Source organism: Odocoileus virginianus, chromosome 31 (genome assembly GCF_023699985.2).
Source record: "Odocoileus virginianus isolate 20LAN1187 ecotype Illinois chromosome 31, Ovbor_1.2, whole genome shotgun sequence".
Taxonomy (NCBI): Eukaryota; Metazoa; Chordata; class Mammalia; order Artiodactyla; family Cervidae; genus Odocoileus; species Odocoileus virginianus.
This window is the reverse complement of record NC_069704.1, coordinates 20,220,183-20,235,604: the sequence shown is the minus strand read 5'-3', so window position 1 is coordinate 20,235,604 and position 15,422 is coordinate 20,220,183. Positions and strand designations below refer to the sequence as shown.

Here is a 15,422-nt window from a genome sequence, read left to right as displayed (position 1 = left end):
CTCTGAGAGAAGAACCGAAACAGCGCATGCAGGTCAGAGTTGGGTCTGTGCTGTCTCCAGCTCTGACACAGAACTTCCGGTGTGTCGCGGATGTGCGAACAACGTGGGCGCCGGGTTGAGATGAGAAGCAATCTTTGCGGGGTCCGTTCTCCCCTCCTCCCCCGCCGGCCTTCTTCCCTGTGACTGGCAGTGAAACAGAATCAGAAAACGCCAGGGAAGAATTAACAAAGGACAAGCGTGCCTTTGGATCCAGATGATGTAAATTCATTTTCTTGAGCTAGACGTGACCAGGACGGATGGTGGTTCTGTGAGCTAATCATGCCAGGAAGAAAAGCAAGGGAAGATATGGATGATTCTGAACCTTAGGTTAGTATTTTTTTTTTTATAGACTTTCACCTCCTTTAAACTGCGTGTAAAAATTTGCCCACACAGGGTTGACCTTCCTCCACATTTGCCTGTTAAACCCAGGAAGAGCAATATTTTAAGTTAGGTTTGTATCAGTGGAATTTTACTCTTGGCCAAGTAGGGAGTCTAGCCAGATTAGAACTACATATCCATTAACATACAGACTGCACTCCAGGCACCTATTTAAGGGGCTTCCCAGGTGGTGCTAGTGGTAAAGAATCTGCCTGTCAATGCAAAAGAGGTAAGAGTTCTATCCCTGGGTAAGGAAGATCCCCTGGAGGAGGGTATAATAACCCACTCTGGGGGGCTACAGTGCGTGGGGTTGCAAAGAGTTCAACAGGATAAAGCGAGTTAGCATACTTGCATCCATTTAAAATGAACAGAACCGTTTTTGTATTTGCTTCCATACCTGTGGTTCTAGGCTGAATAAAGATTGGGCTATTTAGGCCCACAGATTCCTCAACTTTCACCAGGACCAGTGCCAGAGGCCAACAGGTGCTGTGCTTCACATTCAAGAAAGACCTCAAATTTCCTTGACATGTTATCTCCACATGAGTTACACAACAGTTATTTCTTTGTATATGTGTCCAAAACATTAATTTACTGAATGTATGCATTCAGATTACACCACAGATTTGGTAACTCTAGCTTTGCCATTTCTACATTTTCAATATATTTACTGGAACCGTAAAATTATGGAAATAGCCTTGGCCACTGAGAGACAATATCCTACACCTACCTTGATTGTTTATATACACAATAAAGGAGTATAAATTTGGACTCAAGTCCCCTAATTATTTATCAAAAGATCACCTGAAAGAAATATTAGGAAGAGATTCTTTGACGAATATGTAGTCTATCTAGTTTGATGATATCAGAGGTACATTTCACACCCAGTCCTATTGCTTTGCTTCTGGAGTTGTTCTGGGTAAACAGCATTAGTCTGCTTTCCATGTAATGCCATGTGACTTGCCTGAGGGCCATCATCAAAAATAGTTCTGTGTAACTCACTCTCTGGTTATCGTCCAATAAAATCTTATCACAGACTGTGTTCATTATGAAGTTCAGACAGAAATTCTTGTCTGATCTGAGACCCTAAGAATATTTAGTTCTTCTCCTGAGTGATGAGTTTAATTTTATCTTATAATGTTCTGAAGTTGTTTAACTAGCCAGGTTTCCATTTCTCATTGTCTGGTAGTTCATTCACAGACACATTTTTGATCTACCCATACAAAGTGGTAGACCATTGTGGTTAGTTAAATCTAATTTGTTCACTACTTCTTTTCATTTTTATCTCTGGGGTTTTGTTTTTGGTGTTTGTTTTTTTAATTTTGGTTTTTAATATTTTAATTCTTAATCCAGGTGTATTTTATTTTTGTGAATGGCATGAGGCAGGGGTGTAAATATATTTTTCCCCAAATAGTAAATTGTGAGCCGTGCATGTTCTTAAATTGCAAATAACAGATTCTACTTGTCTTAACTTGAGTTGCAATAACAATAGCATAGGTTAAATAGCTTAAATAGCAACAAACATTTTTCTCACAGTTCTGGAGGCTGAGAAGTCCAAGATAAAGGTAGATCCAGGCAGATCCAAGGTCTGCAGAGGACCCACTTCCCAGTTTGCAGATGAGTATCTTCTCATTGCATTCCGACATGGCAGACAGCAGAGAGGTGAAACAAGCCCTCTCCCGTCTTTTTATAAAGACATTGATCCTATTCATTGAAGGCTCTACCCTTAAGACCTAATCACCTCCCAGGGTCCCCACCTCCTAAGACTGTCACATTGAAGGTTAGGATTTCAACATTTGGATTTTGGGTAATTCACAGACCTCTGAGAGAGCCAGAGAACTAGACTTTGTAGGCCACACAGCCTAGAACAAGACAAGCCTGGTCAATACATCCAGAAGAAATACCTGACCACACCACAGGATAGTTCTGGCAAAAAAACAAAACCAAACCAAAAAACAAGCAAATGAAAACCTTAAAAAAAAAAAAAAAAAAAGATTCAATGGGACACTTGCAACTCTGACATGGTGCTCTGAAAAAGCAAACATTTTTGACACCACACTTGCCAGATGGTCTCTGAATATGCCCCCTTCTACATCATGGTTCCTTTCTACCTCAGATGTCAGTGGTGGGAGGAGTAATAGAATTGAAGTCATATGCCTGATTTATGGATTCTCTTGGAAAAGCAGGACTTGCTTACGTTGTGAGACATGATTAGAATGTCAGAAGGGTATTCAAAAGATACCGGGCAGCTATAATGCAGAATTCCACTACATTAATCAGTTATCTCAATACTGTCTCTAAAACAATTCAGCATTCTTTTGAAATACTGCCCATAAAACATTGATTAATATATAAATTGTAGATGCATCCACAGCATTAACACACACACAAATGTGTTATGCTTTCTATGTTTCCATTGATGCATTTTTGTTTATCTTGTACTACTTAACACTGTTTTAACTATTATAGATTATGACACATTTAAATATCTAAAAGAATATGTCCCTACAATCTTCAAGACTTCTTGCCTCTTCTTACCTTTTAATTTTCCAAACAAACTTTAGACTGGTTTCATGAAATCCTCAATCTGGCATCCTGATTGCAATTATACTAACATTATAAACAAATAGGGAAGTAATTGGTGGTTGTTAAAGTTTACCATAAAGAAAAGCAATATGCCACTCCATTTACACCTTAATTTTTGTAATTCACTAAAATTTTGAAGTTCTTTTGATAATTGGACCTTTGCATTTCCTGTTCAGTTTGTCCTAGGAATTTTTGTTGTTGTTTCTATCAGTGGAACATTTTTCATTATATTTTATTAATGGTGTTAGAAAATCTATATATTATAGAAAAGTTTTCTTCAGTAACTCACCTCCTTTTTGACATCCATAACTAGTTCTAATTGTTTTTCAGTTGATTGTCTTTGCTTGAAAAAATCTAAAATAAGAGAAATTATATTGTGTAGAAATGATTAACAGTTGTTATATTCATTTTCAGCTTCTTACTTTTACATTGGTTATGACTTACAGAAAAAGGTTAAAATTTTGTGGTAATAGTATTATTTTTCATGGTAAAGTTATCAGTGTTTCATTAAGTATAATATTGCTTTTTTAGTTTGAGATATGAGATATTCGTTCTTTAGAAAATTGTATACTTAATATGCATTAAAATGATAAAGAGAGAAAAACAAATATTGTAAATTAACACATATATGGAATCTAGAAAAATGGTGATGAACCTATTTGCAGGGCGGGGATGGAGACGCAGAGATAGAGAATGGACTTATGGACATAATGGGAGGAGAGGATGGGGCGAATTCAGAGACTAGCACTGATATACTGTACACTACTATGTATAAAAGAGACGGATAGTGGGAGGCTGGTGTATAACAGGGACCCCAACCTGGCTGCTCTGTGAGGACCTAAAGGGGTGGAGTGGGATGGAGGGAAGACTCAAGAGGGAGATAAATATATATAGTTGTGACTGATTCACCTTGTTGTAGGGCAGAAACTAACACAACATGGTAAAGCAAGTATCCTCCAAATTTAAAAAATGATAAAGAACACTGAAGCAGATGCTTTCAGCAGCCTCTGGCCACAGGGCATCTGCAGGAGGTGCTGCCTGGGATGGATTAGTGACAAAGTTGTCACAGGCAACTTTGCCCGAGTGGGCACGGAGTGCAGGGCCAGGTCTTGATTTTGTGGTGGTAGAGGCTGTCGCTGGGCCTGGCGGAATCGGGGCGAAGGGGCAATAAAGAGGGGCAAAGCGTGTAGAGATCCGTCATTCCGCACGCAGCACGCTGACCCTGAACGCGTCGGGAGCCCGCGCAAAGCTGGCCGAGCGGCCACTAGGCGGCGCACGAGGATGCGGGGGCCCAGGCGCCGGCCCAGGATGGGGTGTTGGATTTTAGAGGCGGCAAGCACCACCTCTTGCAGGACATCAGCAAATGGAGCCCCTTGACCATTTGGCCTTGGAATCAAACGCATGTGGCCTTCTCAAGGGCAGAAAATATTTTCTTAATCAAATCTCAGATGGATGTGCAAGAAAAGAGGATGAGTAACCATATAATCCACGTGTCTCCAGGCAGCTTCCTAAAAAGTATAGTTAATGAAAGTGTTAGTCGCTCAGTCGTGTCCCACTGGGGTAACCATAATTCTAGGCACGAGCACAGTCAGCTGAATTAACCTTAGAAGTGCAATAAAATGTGTGACCATAGCAGAATATTACAGGTAAAGAACAAATGCTGGGAGAGATCCTTGGATATAGATATAAAATATATATAGATAAAAATATAGATATGTACCATCTCACACTTCCAAAATAAACTGAAGATATGCAGGCACTTTTGAGTAACAGAAGAGTAGGGGCGTGTGGATGTAGTCAAGTATCTAATAAGACGTTAACAAAAGAAATGGAAAACCCCTTTGTACAAGTAAGATATAGAAGTGCCTCTGCACCACCCCCACCCCCATCTGATAGAAGGAAATTAAAAATCCTTTCCTGAAATAAGACAACTTCATTTTAGGCTCCAAGTTTTTTCCACACATAATGTTTCAAATACAATATCTAACACACCTTAAAAGATAAGCAGACAAGTGAACTGAAAATATTTTAACTAAATAATGGAAATAATTTATACTAAAGATTTTCAGAGGCAACTGAAGTAGCACTTTTTTTTTTACCTGAAGTACTTATACTAGAATAGCAGAAAGACTAAGCTAAAGTAAAAAAAAAAGAAACCTGAATAAATCTAAAGAAAGGCTATGAGTAGAAACAAATAAAACAAATGACTTTCCTGATAGCTCAGACAGTAAAGAATCTGCCTGCAATGCAGGAGACCCAGGTTCGATCCCTGGGTCAGGAAGATCCCCTGGAGAGGGGAATGGCAACCCACTCCAGTATTCTTGCCTTGAGAAGTCCATGGACTGAGGAGCCTGGTGGGCTACAGTCCATGGCATCCCAAAGAGTTGGACATAACTGAGTGACTAACACAGAAACAAATGAAACAAGATAAGCTTATTCTTTGAAAAGACAAAATGACAAACCTTCTGCCAAGATGATTTGTTTTGCCTTCTCCTTGTCTTCACCAAGGTTAAGAATTTTCAAAAGGGTATGAAAAAGACAACAAGGATATCAAGAAACTTCTGGCCCACATATTTGAAAACCTAACTAAAGTGGACAATTACTGGAATGATAACAAAATTGACTCAAGAAGAGATAGACCAACACAATTCTGTAAAGCAATTATTCTTCAATTAAAAACAAATAAATTTGAAATTAAAAAAAGAAGAAATAGAAAAACCATTAAAGAAATAGAAAATGAAGTTGCTCTTAGCACATGGAAAAAATTCAAGGGCCACAGTTTTATTGATTTGTTTTAACCATGGAACAAATGCTTCTGGTTTTACTCAATACTATTCCAAACTGCAGAAAGGGTGGACACTTCCAACTTATTTATGAGACTCATAAGAGCCTGAAAGTGAAACCTAAAAAGATAGTTTGAAAGAAAAATTACAGTTAGTCTCTTTGGTGGGCATATGGTGGTGTGGTGTGGGTGCGTGCTCAGTTGTGTTCAACTTTTTGCAACCCCATGGACTGTGGCCCACTAGGCTCCTCTTTCCATAGAATTTCCCAAGCAAGAATACTAGAGTGGGTTACCATTTCCTACCCCAGGGAATCTTCTCCACCCAGGGATTAAACCAATGTCTCTTAAGTCTCCTGCCTTGGCAGGCATGTTCTTTACCTCTAGGACCACCTGGGAAGCCCTTAGTGAAAACATAGATGGAAAAATTCTACAGAATATCTTAGTCAGTTGAATACAGTAACTTATAATAGTGACTATGACATGGATTTATCACAGGGGTGCAAATGTACTTTATCATAGGAAGATACAATGATATAAGTAATTACATTATCAGATTACAGGGGGAAGTAATCATCTCATAGTGAAAACGTATTAGAAAAAACTGTGATTTTTAATCAATAAAAGGAACTGTCTTTAACCTGATAAAAGTATCCATGGAAAACCTGTATCCTAGTTAATGGTGAAATATTAGAAGCATTTTGCTTAGGATAAGGAATAAGTCAAGGGTATCCAATATCACCATGTCTGTTCAACATTGCCCTAGCCAATGAAATAAATGGTTTAAGACAAGAAAGATAATAAAAAGTATAAAGTTTAGAAATGAAGAAACAAAATTTTCATTATTTGGAGGTGATAAGATTATCTACCTGATGGAATAATTATTAGAATTAATCATAGTTTAGAAAAGTTGTGTGTGTGTCCTCAGTCACACAGTAGTGCCAGAATCTTCCTGGCCCCATGGACTGTAACACGCCAGGCTCTTCTGCCCATGGAATTCTCCAGCAAGAATACTGGAGTGGGTTGCTATGCCCTCCTCTAGGGGATCTTCCTAACCCAGGGATCATACCTGTGTCTCTTGCACCTCCTGGATTGGCAAGCAGATTCTTTACCACTAATGCCACCTAGGAAGTCCTTAGGTACAAAATCAGTTTACAAAGATCAACTATCTTTTCAAATACATCACAAACAGAAAATATATCTTAATTTTGAAAAGCATAAAACAATATAAAATAGAAATAAACCTAACAAATAGGTAAGATCTCTATGGGAAAGTTAGAAAACTTTATAAATTAAAATGTTAAAACTTAAATATAGAAGGGGGGATCAGGATGGGGAACACATGTAAATCCATGGATGATTCATGTCAATGTATGGCAAAAACCACTACAATATTGTAAAGTAATTAGCCTCCCAACTAATAAAAATAAATGGAAAAAAAATAATGAACGTATTGCTAATGAACCCAAGAAAATAGAAACTTTGTATCCAAAAAGAAAAAAACCAGGTAAAGGAGAAAATTTCATTTGTATTCTACTATATTCGTTCTCTCATTGATGATGTAATTTCTTTAGACAAAGTCTTTTAAATCTTCAACTTCTTGGATAAAAAGAGATAATAATAAAAAAAACTATCTCTCAACCGAATCACTTTGCTGTACTGCAGAAATTAACACAACATTGTAAGTCAACTATACTTCAATTTTTAAAATTTTAATAAAAATTTTTTAAAATTTGAAAAAAAAACTTAAATATAGTTAAAAATTTTGTTTCCTAGTTACTCTAATCTCATTTTAAGTGCTTAACAGTCACATATGACTAGTGGCTACAATATTGGGCCTTATGATTATAAAAAACTAAGCAAGTTTAGCAAGTTTTAATAGTTTGTTGCAGAGAGAAGGATGATGTAGTGCTCAATATGACTTTCAAGCCTAAGAAATATACTATTTATAATTATATTTAGTTAGAATTCTGTGAGGAAAAAGGACAATAAACATGTTCTGAACAATTACATGTGTTTTTCTTTAAAGAATGATGTGTACGTGCATGAGTGCTTAGTCATGTCCAACTCTTTGCAGCCCCCAAGGACTGTATCTTGCCAGGCACTTCTGTTCATAGAATTATCTAGGCAAGAATTGTCTGGAGGGTTTTGCTATTTCCTCCTCCAGGGGATCTTCCACATTCACGGATCGAACCCCTGCCTCTTGTGTCGCCTGCGTTAGCAGGCAGATTCTTTACCACTGAGCCACCTGGAAAGCTTTAAAGAATGATGGTGAATATTTAATCATTATAGTATTTTAGATCCCTTTGTATGTATTTAAAACAGTGACCAACGTTAAAGCATTGGATATTATATACTTTGGAACTCTTTAAATTGTATGTTAATATAAAGTGCAAGAGTGTACATAGTTCCTGAAAATTATTTGTGGAAACACACGGGCATAGTTTGAAGACAACTATCTTAAGAGTTACTATGAATTTTTCTTCAATGCATACACACACACACACACACACACACACACACACATATATAAAACTTATCTTTCACAAAATAAAAGCAAATCTTGAATTATTACCCAAGTCTGATGCTTTTATAAAAATGAGTTATTACAGTTGGTATAGTGTAGATTTTAAAATCATTAATTACTTTTGTATATTGTGTATCCCTGGATTGCTCCAGGGTCCTATCAAGGTCCCAAAACCAAAAGCTATTAAAAATAATTCAGATTTATTCATGTTTCTCAAGGGAGATTAATGAAGACCAGGCTTATAACTACAGCAACCCTTCTTTAAATATCCTTTTGTTTTCACCTTATACCCATGAGCTTTCGAGTCACAGTCACAAACTCTCCGTCTTCACTCTCCTCCAAAGCTCTCCCACACACCTCTCGAGGCAGAAACTTCTCTGTCCCCCTTCCCTTGGGTGTGTGTGCTCAGCTTGCAACTCCATGGACTGTAACTTGCCAGGCTCTTCTGTCCATGGAATATTCCTTGTGCCCCTCCACATTTCTTCCCCACAGGAAATGGAAGTCAAAACTTCTGTTCTTGATCACCTGCTATAGGACTCTAGAAAATGGCTGGAGGACATAGGGGCTTTTTGCCTGTTTCTCAGTAATTCTTTACAGAATAGAGTGCTTTGAAAAATGTGGTTGTTTTCACAGTCTGGCTTGTTTTCTTGAAAAATCCTCATGGAGAGTTCTTTAAGAATAAATGTTCAACTTTATTATTGGACTGAAATTTTCTTGGTTATGCTGTAGAATCATTAAATACAATGATGTAATATATTGCCCTTAGGAAGGACACTCACACATAGTATGAGACTGAGGGGGGGCGTTGCATATATATGTCACATTATTATATGTTCTCATAAGTAAATAAACTTGCCTTCTTGATGTACGTATTTATCTTATGATTCTGGTTAAAATGTCTCATTCTGAGAGACAAATCTGTCCCGAGTCTGTAAACAAAATCCAGTTTCTGATCCTGAGGGGGTGTGGTTCAAACATATGCTGGGAGAAATTTACTCTGTGAGGTCTGTAGTCTTGTTCCCTTAACCCCTGTGATAAACCCAGACATACCCATCTAGCTGAAAAAGTGCTTCTAAATAGTATTATCTGTAGAGTTGTGCATTTTGCTTTTCTCATGTACCATTGCATCTTGAGCATTTTCCTATAACATTGAATATCTTTGAGAACACAATTTTAATGGGTGTTTAATTTTCCAGAATATAGATATGTCTTTATTTATTTAACCAATTTTTCTGCTTTGGAAATCTGGGTTGTTTCTAATTTATTTGCCATAATTATAAAAAGAGATGCAATGAATATCCTTATACTTAAAAGTTTTTTTTTATATATTTCTGTTATTTCTTTAATTCCTAGGACCGGAAATATTAGAATCAAACTGGATGAATACTGTGGTCAACTTCACATTGTTTCCAATACCCATTTCCCCCTTCTTCTAAAATAATAGATTATCAGCTGAGTAAAAGGCCTGCTTGGCTAAAGATATTTCCCAGTCAGCCTCATAGCTAGATGTGGCTGTATGACTAAGTTCTGGCTGATGGGATTTGAGTTTAGTGATGAAGGCCCATAAAATTGTGCTTCCAGGACCTTCCTGGTGGTCCGGTGGCTAAGATTCCACATGCCCAATGCAGGGGGCTCAAGTCTGATACCTGGTTAGGGAACTAGATCCCACATACTGCAATTAAGATTTCCCATGCTGCAACTAAAGATCCTGCATGCCTCAATTAAGACCTAGTCCAGCCAAATAAATGAATAAATGTTAAGAAAGAAAGAAAGATTTGTGCTTCACTTTCCTGGTCTTTCTCCAGCTCTTCACCTGCTAGAAGATGAAAGACACTGAAGCAGCCAAATTGAACCCACAAGTGGAAGTCATGTGTTGAAGACAGCAGCAGGGCCGGCTACAGTTTGTGGGGCCCAATGAAAAATGAAACTTCAAGCCTTCTTGTTCGAAAAAAACAAAAGGCGGGGGGATTGCCATTAAATGTAGTAAAATTCATAGTTTTCTTGTCTTTCCATGTTCTTTCTTCCAGCATTTTTTTTTGCTATTTAATTTTCTGCTAAATAAACTTAAAACTTAGATCATTAACATGAATTTTACCATTCATTATATTGTGCAATGTCCATTTATAAATGCAAATATAAGAACATTTAACTCATGTGCAGAATCACCAAAATTACGTGATTTGCATTTTGTAATTCATGCAAGCATATATATCTCATTCTTAACAGAAGAGTATAAATGCTGCACAAAACTAATTTAAATGTTTTTGTTTCACTTCTTCATACATATTCTATCAACACTCTAGGTAAGCTATCATTTTCAAGGTAAGTGACTTGTTAATACAGGGAAATAATGCAATTATGGAAAGATGTGATAAGGTTCCTTGTTGTTTGTGTTTCTTAGAGTATCATTGTCTTCTTTCTGGATTAGTAGTAAGTTCTAGTTTAAATGGAAAGCATGTCCTCCCAGGACTCCCAGGGCTGTCAGTCCCCTTCCTCACCTCCTTTCTTAGTCATCAGCATAACATACTTGTACTCACTTTGAGTTTCTCTGAACTCCCATGCACTGTGGGCCCACTGGAATTCTGGGTTCATGGAGCACTGCCAACATGACATGCAAATAGAATGCAGAAATGGCAGACACGGATTGTGTATTCCTCTGCTTACTTGCATGTTCCACTGTTCCCCTGGACTTCACTTTTAAAACACAAGTTCAAAGATAAAATGAGTAAGACTTTCAAGATGGTAACAGCAGCCCATTAAAGCAAGCTCTGGGCCCTTCTGAGCATGGGGCTCTGTGGAACTGCACAGATCAAATTGTCATTAAGCCAGACCTGGACTGCCCACCTGCTGGATGTTGAGACTGAAGCACACTTCTACCCAGTTTAAGCTGTTGCATTTTGGGATCTCTTTGTTACACCTTGTACCCTGACTCATGCAAACACTTTTAGTTCTCAAAAATATCCCTTCCTACAATCTGGGGACTATGTGCTATAATGAGTACTCTAAGTCATGCTTTTAATGTTTTTGAAACGAATGAATCTTATAATAAGCGTACTTTTAATATATTTATTTTACTTTTCCCCCATAAAAACATCATTAAAAGCTAGAGATTTAGTGTTTTATAATAGAGGACATCTTCAAATCAAAGAGAGAGTATATGCATGTAACTCATTAATAGAACTTTAGATTCATAAAATATTTTAGCATTAAAGATCAGATGATCCAGAAGATTCTAAAGACAGTTTTTTCCCTTAAACTGGTCATTTTTTGAAATAACTCTTTAGAGAGACTATATATAGTTGTTGTTCAGTTGCTAAGTTGTGTTTGACCCTTTGCAACCCTATGGACTGCATCACACCAGGCTCCCCTGTCCTTCATTCTCTCCTGGAGTTTGTTCAAATCTATGTCCACTGAAACTATATATAGACAGATAAAAGTGCAGTGGAATGATAGGCAACCCAGAACATCCACCCTCCTCTCTGCTGACCTACAGTAAAAGGAACCTTTAGAGAGCAGTCTGAAACACAATGAAAAGACACCAAGCCAATCCTTTCATCTTTCGCTGGTACAAAGCACTAAGCAAATCTTCTAAAAATAATGACTTTATTGAGATATAATTGACTTATAATAAACTTCACATTTGTAAAGTATAACAGTTGATGTCTTGACATATGATTACACCCATATGTTTTCACACATATGAAAACATCACTGCAATCAAGATATTGAATGTATGTTTACATTACCCCTGAAAGTTAATTTTTAAAATTTTATAAGCCCCACCCCATCTCCAGGCAAAACTTATTTGCTTCCTGTCACTATTGAGATTAATTTGCATTTTCTAAAGTTTTACATAAATGGCATCATTCAATATGTACCAATTTTTTTTTGGTCTAGCTTCTTTCTTTCAGCATAATTATTTCAAAATTCATCCATATTCATCCTTTTCATTGCTGAATAGTATTCCATGTGCTGCTGATGGACATCTGAGTGGCTTCCGGCTTTTAACTACTGCAAAATAAAGCTTTATAAATATTCATGTATAGGTCTTAAAGTAAATGTATGTTTTTCATTTTTCTTGGAATAAATACCTAGGAGTGGAATGGCTAGATCTGATCAAATAGTATGTATATATAACTTTTTAGGAAACTTCCCACTTGTTTTTCAAAATGACTATAGCATTTTATATTCCCAAAATGAGTACATGAGAGGCTAGTTGCTCTGTGTCCTCACCAACACTTGGTATAATTATTAAAAAAATTTTTAGCTATTGGGTGTGTGACAGTATCTCATTGTAGTTTTAATTTGTATTTATCCAATGACTAATAATGTTGAGCATCTTTGTTGTGTTTGCCATCTTCTGTGGTGGGAGTACCTGTACCACGACTTATAAGTCTTTCAACTGTTTCAGTTTTTGTTTTTTTTTAAATTTATACTCCTTATAAAGTTTCTGCCATAATGAGAATGCTTTGAGGCAGTTTACACTCTGTCTATTCTAAAATTTTGTTGATAAAACTATTAAACAGCACTATTAGTTAGAAACAAAGAAGATCTGTGTTAACAGAGAACTATCCAAATGGGCTGATATTTATGGCATCCACAGAGATGATTCATACTTATGCAAGCTGGCAGAAGTGAAAGTGAGTGGGGGAAATGATGGCATAGAATTGGGAGAGAGTGGGAAAGGCTGAGAGGAATAGGCTGGACAGGGCAAGACTGATTTTGCTCCATCCAAAGTCTCTACTCCCACATGTGCCCCAAACTATTTATATCATGGTCAGCTCTTTGAAGTCCTTCCCCCTGCCTCCCAATTTTTTTTTTTTTCATTATTATGGATGAACCTTTGTTCCTTTATAGCAAATATGTTGAGATGGGAACCCTAGTTCAGCAGGGGAAACTAGCTACAGGCTATCCTTTGTGGTAAGGCTGCCAAGAATTTTCAACAGTGGGCCACTTGATCAGAAACCCATGTGTAAGCAAAAGAAAGCTTATTCATATGTCAGTGTTAACATATAGCAAGTTTTGTATTTAAAAAAAAAAATGACTTCATAAAAAGCACAGTGATAAGCCCAGAGTTTGAACTTGTCTCTCTAGCAAGCAGGTAGGGTGAGAACACTGACCTAGACTACAGTCCTGGATACTTTGTAACGGAGTGTAGTGGGTGTGACTAGGGGTAAAGGACCGAAGGACCCGGGCAGAGGTGGAAGTGAAGATAACAATCACGGTGAACAGGAGAGAAGGGCTAGTCACGTAAGAGAGGAAGAGGAGATAGGCAACTCTCAGCCAACTCTCCTCCTGTTTCCACCTCGGCCTGTAGGAGAGAGGGCACTTTTGCTGCTCCCATACCCTCTGTCTATCCTTCTGACTAGATTCTTTCTGAGGGAGGAAGAATTCCACAAATGCTCAAAGCACAGGGCAATTACCAAACCACATTTAATGAGAGGATGGAGTCTCTAAGCTGGTGTTCCCTCATCTGCAATTACACTCCCCTATTCCAGTGTCTATTTCAGGGTCTGTCCATTCTCTCTTCTACACGTGGGCTCTGCATCAATTGCCTCTGGTCTGTTCCAAACCTTTCCACCAGCCCTGAGTGATGGAAATGATGGAAGCTTCTTTAGGATTCTAGGCCTAAGCAGCATAATCTGATTGGGCTTGACAAAGATCTCTGTACTGGGAGACAACTGGGTGCCTATCAGGTCATAAAGGTTATTTTGGGACTTTCCTGGTAGTCCAGTGGTTAAGGACCACTGTGGTTAAGGACTCCACTGCAGCAGAGTGCAGGCTCAATCCCTGGTCAGGGAACTAATTTCCCACATGCCATGCAGCATGGCCCAAAAAGTGTTATTTTATTTTCCATTTGGTTATTGTTCTCATGGGCATATTCCTCAATTAGGAATTCCTGAAGAGGTTTGAGTGGTAGGATTTCAGCCCTTAAACTGTAACTGACATTTCCATAATTAATCCTCAAGAAAGTCCCCACCCAAGTGGGGCCCAAAAAGAGCAAAATAGTACCTGCGACAAAAGAACTACAACAAGGGTCAAGGTGACAGGGTAAATAAAGTGGAAAGAGACATGTTTATATATAACCAAATCATTTTGCTGTATAACTGAAACTAACACAACATTGTTAATCAACTATACTCCAACACAAAATAAAATAAAAAGTAATTTAACGGGGGCCGGGGGTGGGGCAAGAAAATGGAAACAGGCTCCTTTGAGCTTCATCTGTGGGTAGAGAAGAAATCATCACTCGGCCATCCACCTACCTACCCACCCATCCATCCACTCATCAACACATTTCTGAGTTCTAGGCACCAAGCTGGGACATTATGATATATCAGCAAACAAGTTGAACACTGTCTGAGGAAGAATTAGGGGAAAAGGTGGGAGAATGTATGTGAATTTGTCATAAAAGAAAAAAAAAGTCAGAATGAGAGATCTCACAGCATTGCCCCCACAATCTTGGACTTGTTGAAGCTCCTGTAGAAAGAGAAATTAGAACTAAACAGTGGAGCTTATACTCATGAGCTCATTTTGGAGACTCTGGGTGTAAGTACTGATTTGAGGATCAGGTGACAAAACAACATAGAACTGGAGAAGGGTCATTGTTTCCATGTTTTCCAAGAATCCAGCACTGACCCGTAAAGCAGATATTCCTAGCATTCACCAAAATCTGTTCTCTTCCCTTTTCTATATTGATATAGAAGACCTCTCTGCACTTTCTGGGCCTCTTGCAGTCGAGTGGCTCAGGCCATATGCAGTCTACAGCAGTGAGTAGCCAGTCAGCCCTTTATCTGGTGAGTATCCCTGTAAGCCTGCATGGTTGATCAGAGAGGTTTCTGGCTCCTAATGGAGCAGCTACAGGACTGTGAAGCCCTCAATCTACATCGCTAGGTTTCTATAAGTGAAATAGCTCCTCTAAAGGGTGTCCAGATCTTGATTAGATTTTGTGGTATTGAGAAATAAAACCCTTGTCATAGCAAGCCACTGACTGAGACATTGCTTTTGTCCTTGCTATGCCAGTTTAGCCTCGCCTGGAAAACTGAGAGTTTGCTGAACGCTAAGAAATAGTAACCTTAGCACAGGTATTGATGTTCTCAAAATGGTTATCATGAG

General features: G+C 38.0%; 1 long non-coding RNA gene across 1 annotated transcript in view; it reads left to right on the top strand.

Annotated features, from left to right (window-relative positions):
• The window catches only part of LOC110127426 (uncharacterized), a 39,762-nt gene extending 29,463 nt beyond the window's left edge, over positions 1 to 10,299 (top strand). Inside the window, exon 3 of the long non-coding RNA XR_002310775.2 lies at positions 10,112 to 10,299. This is a non-coding gene — a long non-coding RNA (uncharacterized lncRNA). The remainder of the gene's footprint in view (positions 1 to 10,111) is intronic.
• The last annotated feature ends 5,123 nt before the right edge of the window (positions 10,300 to 15,422 follow it).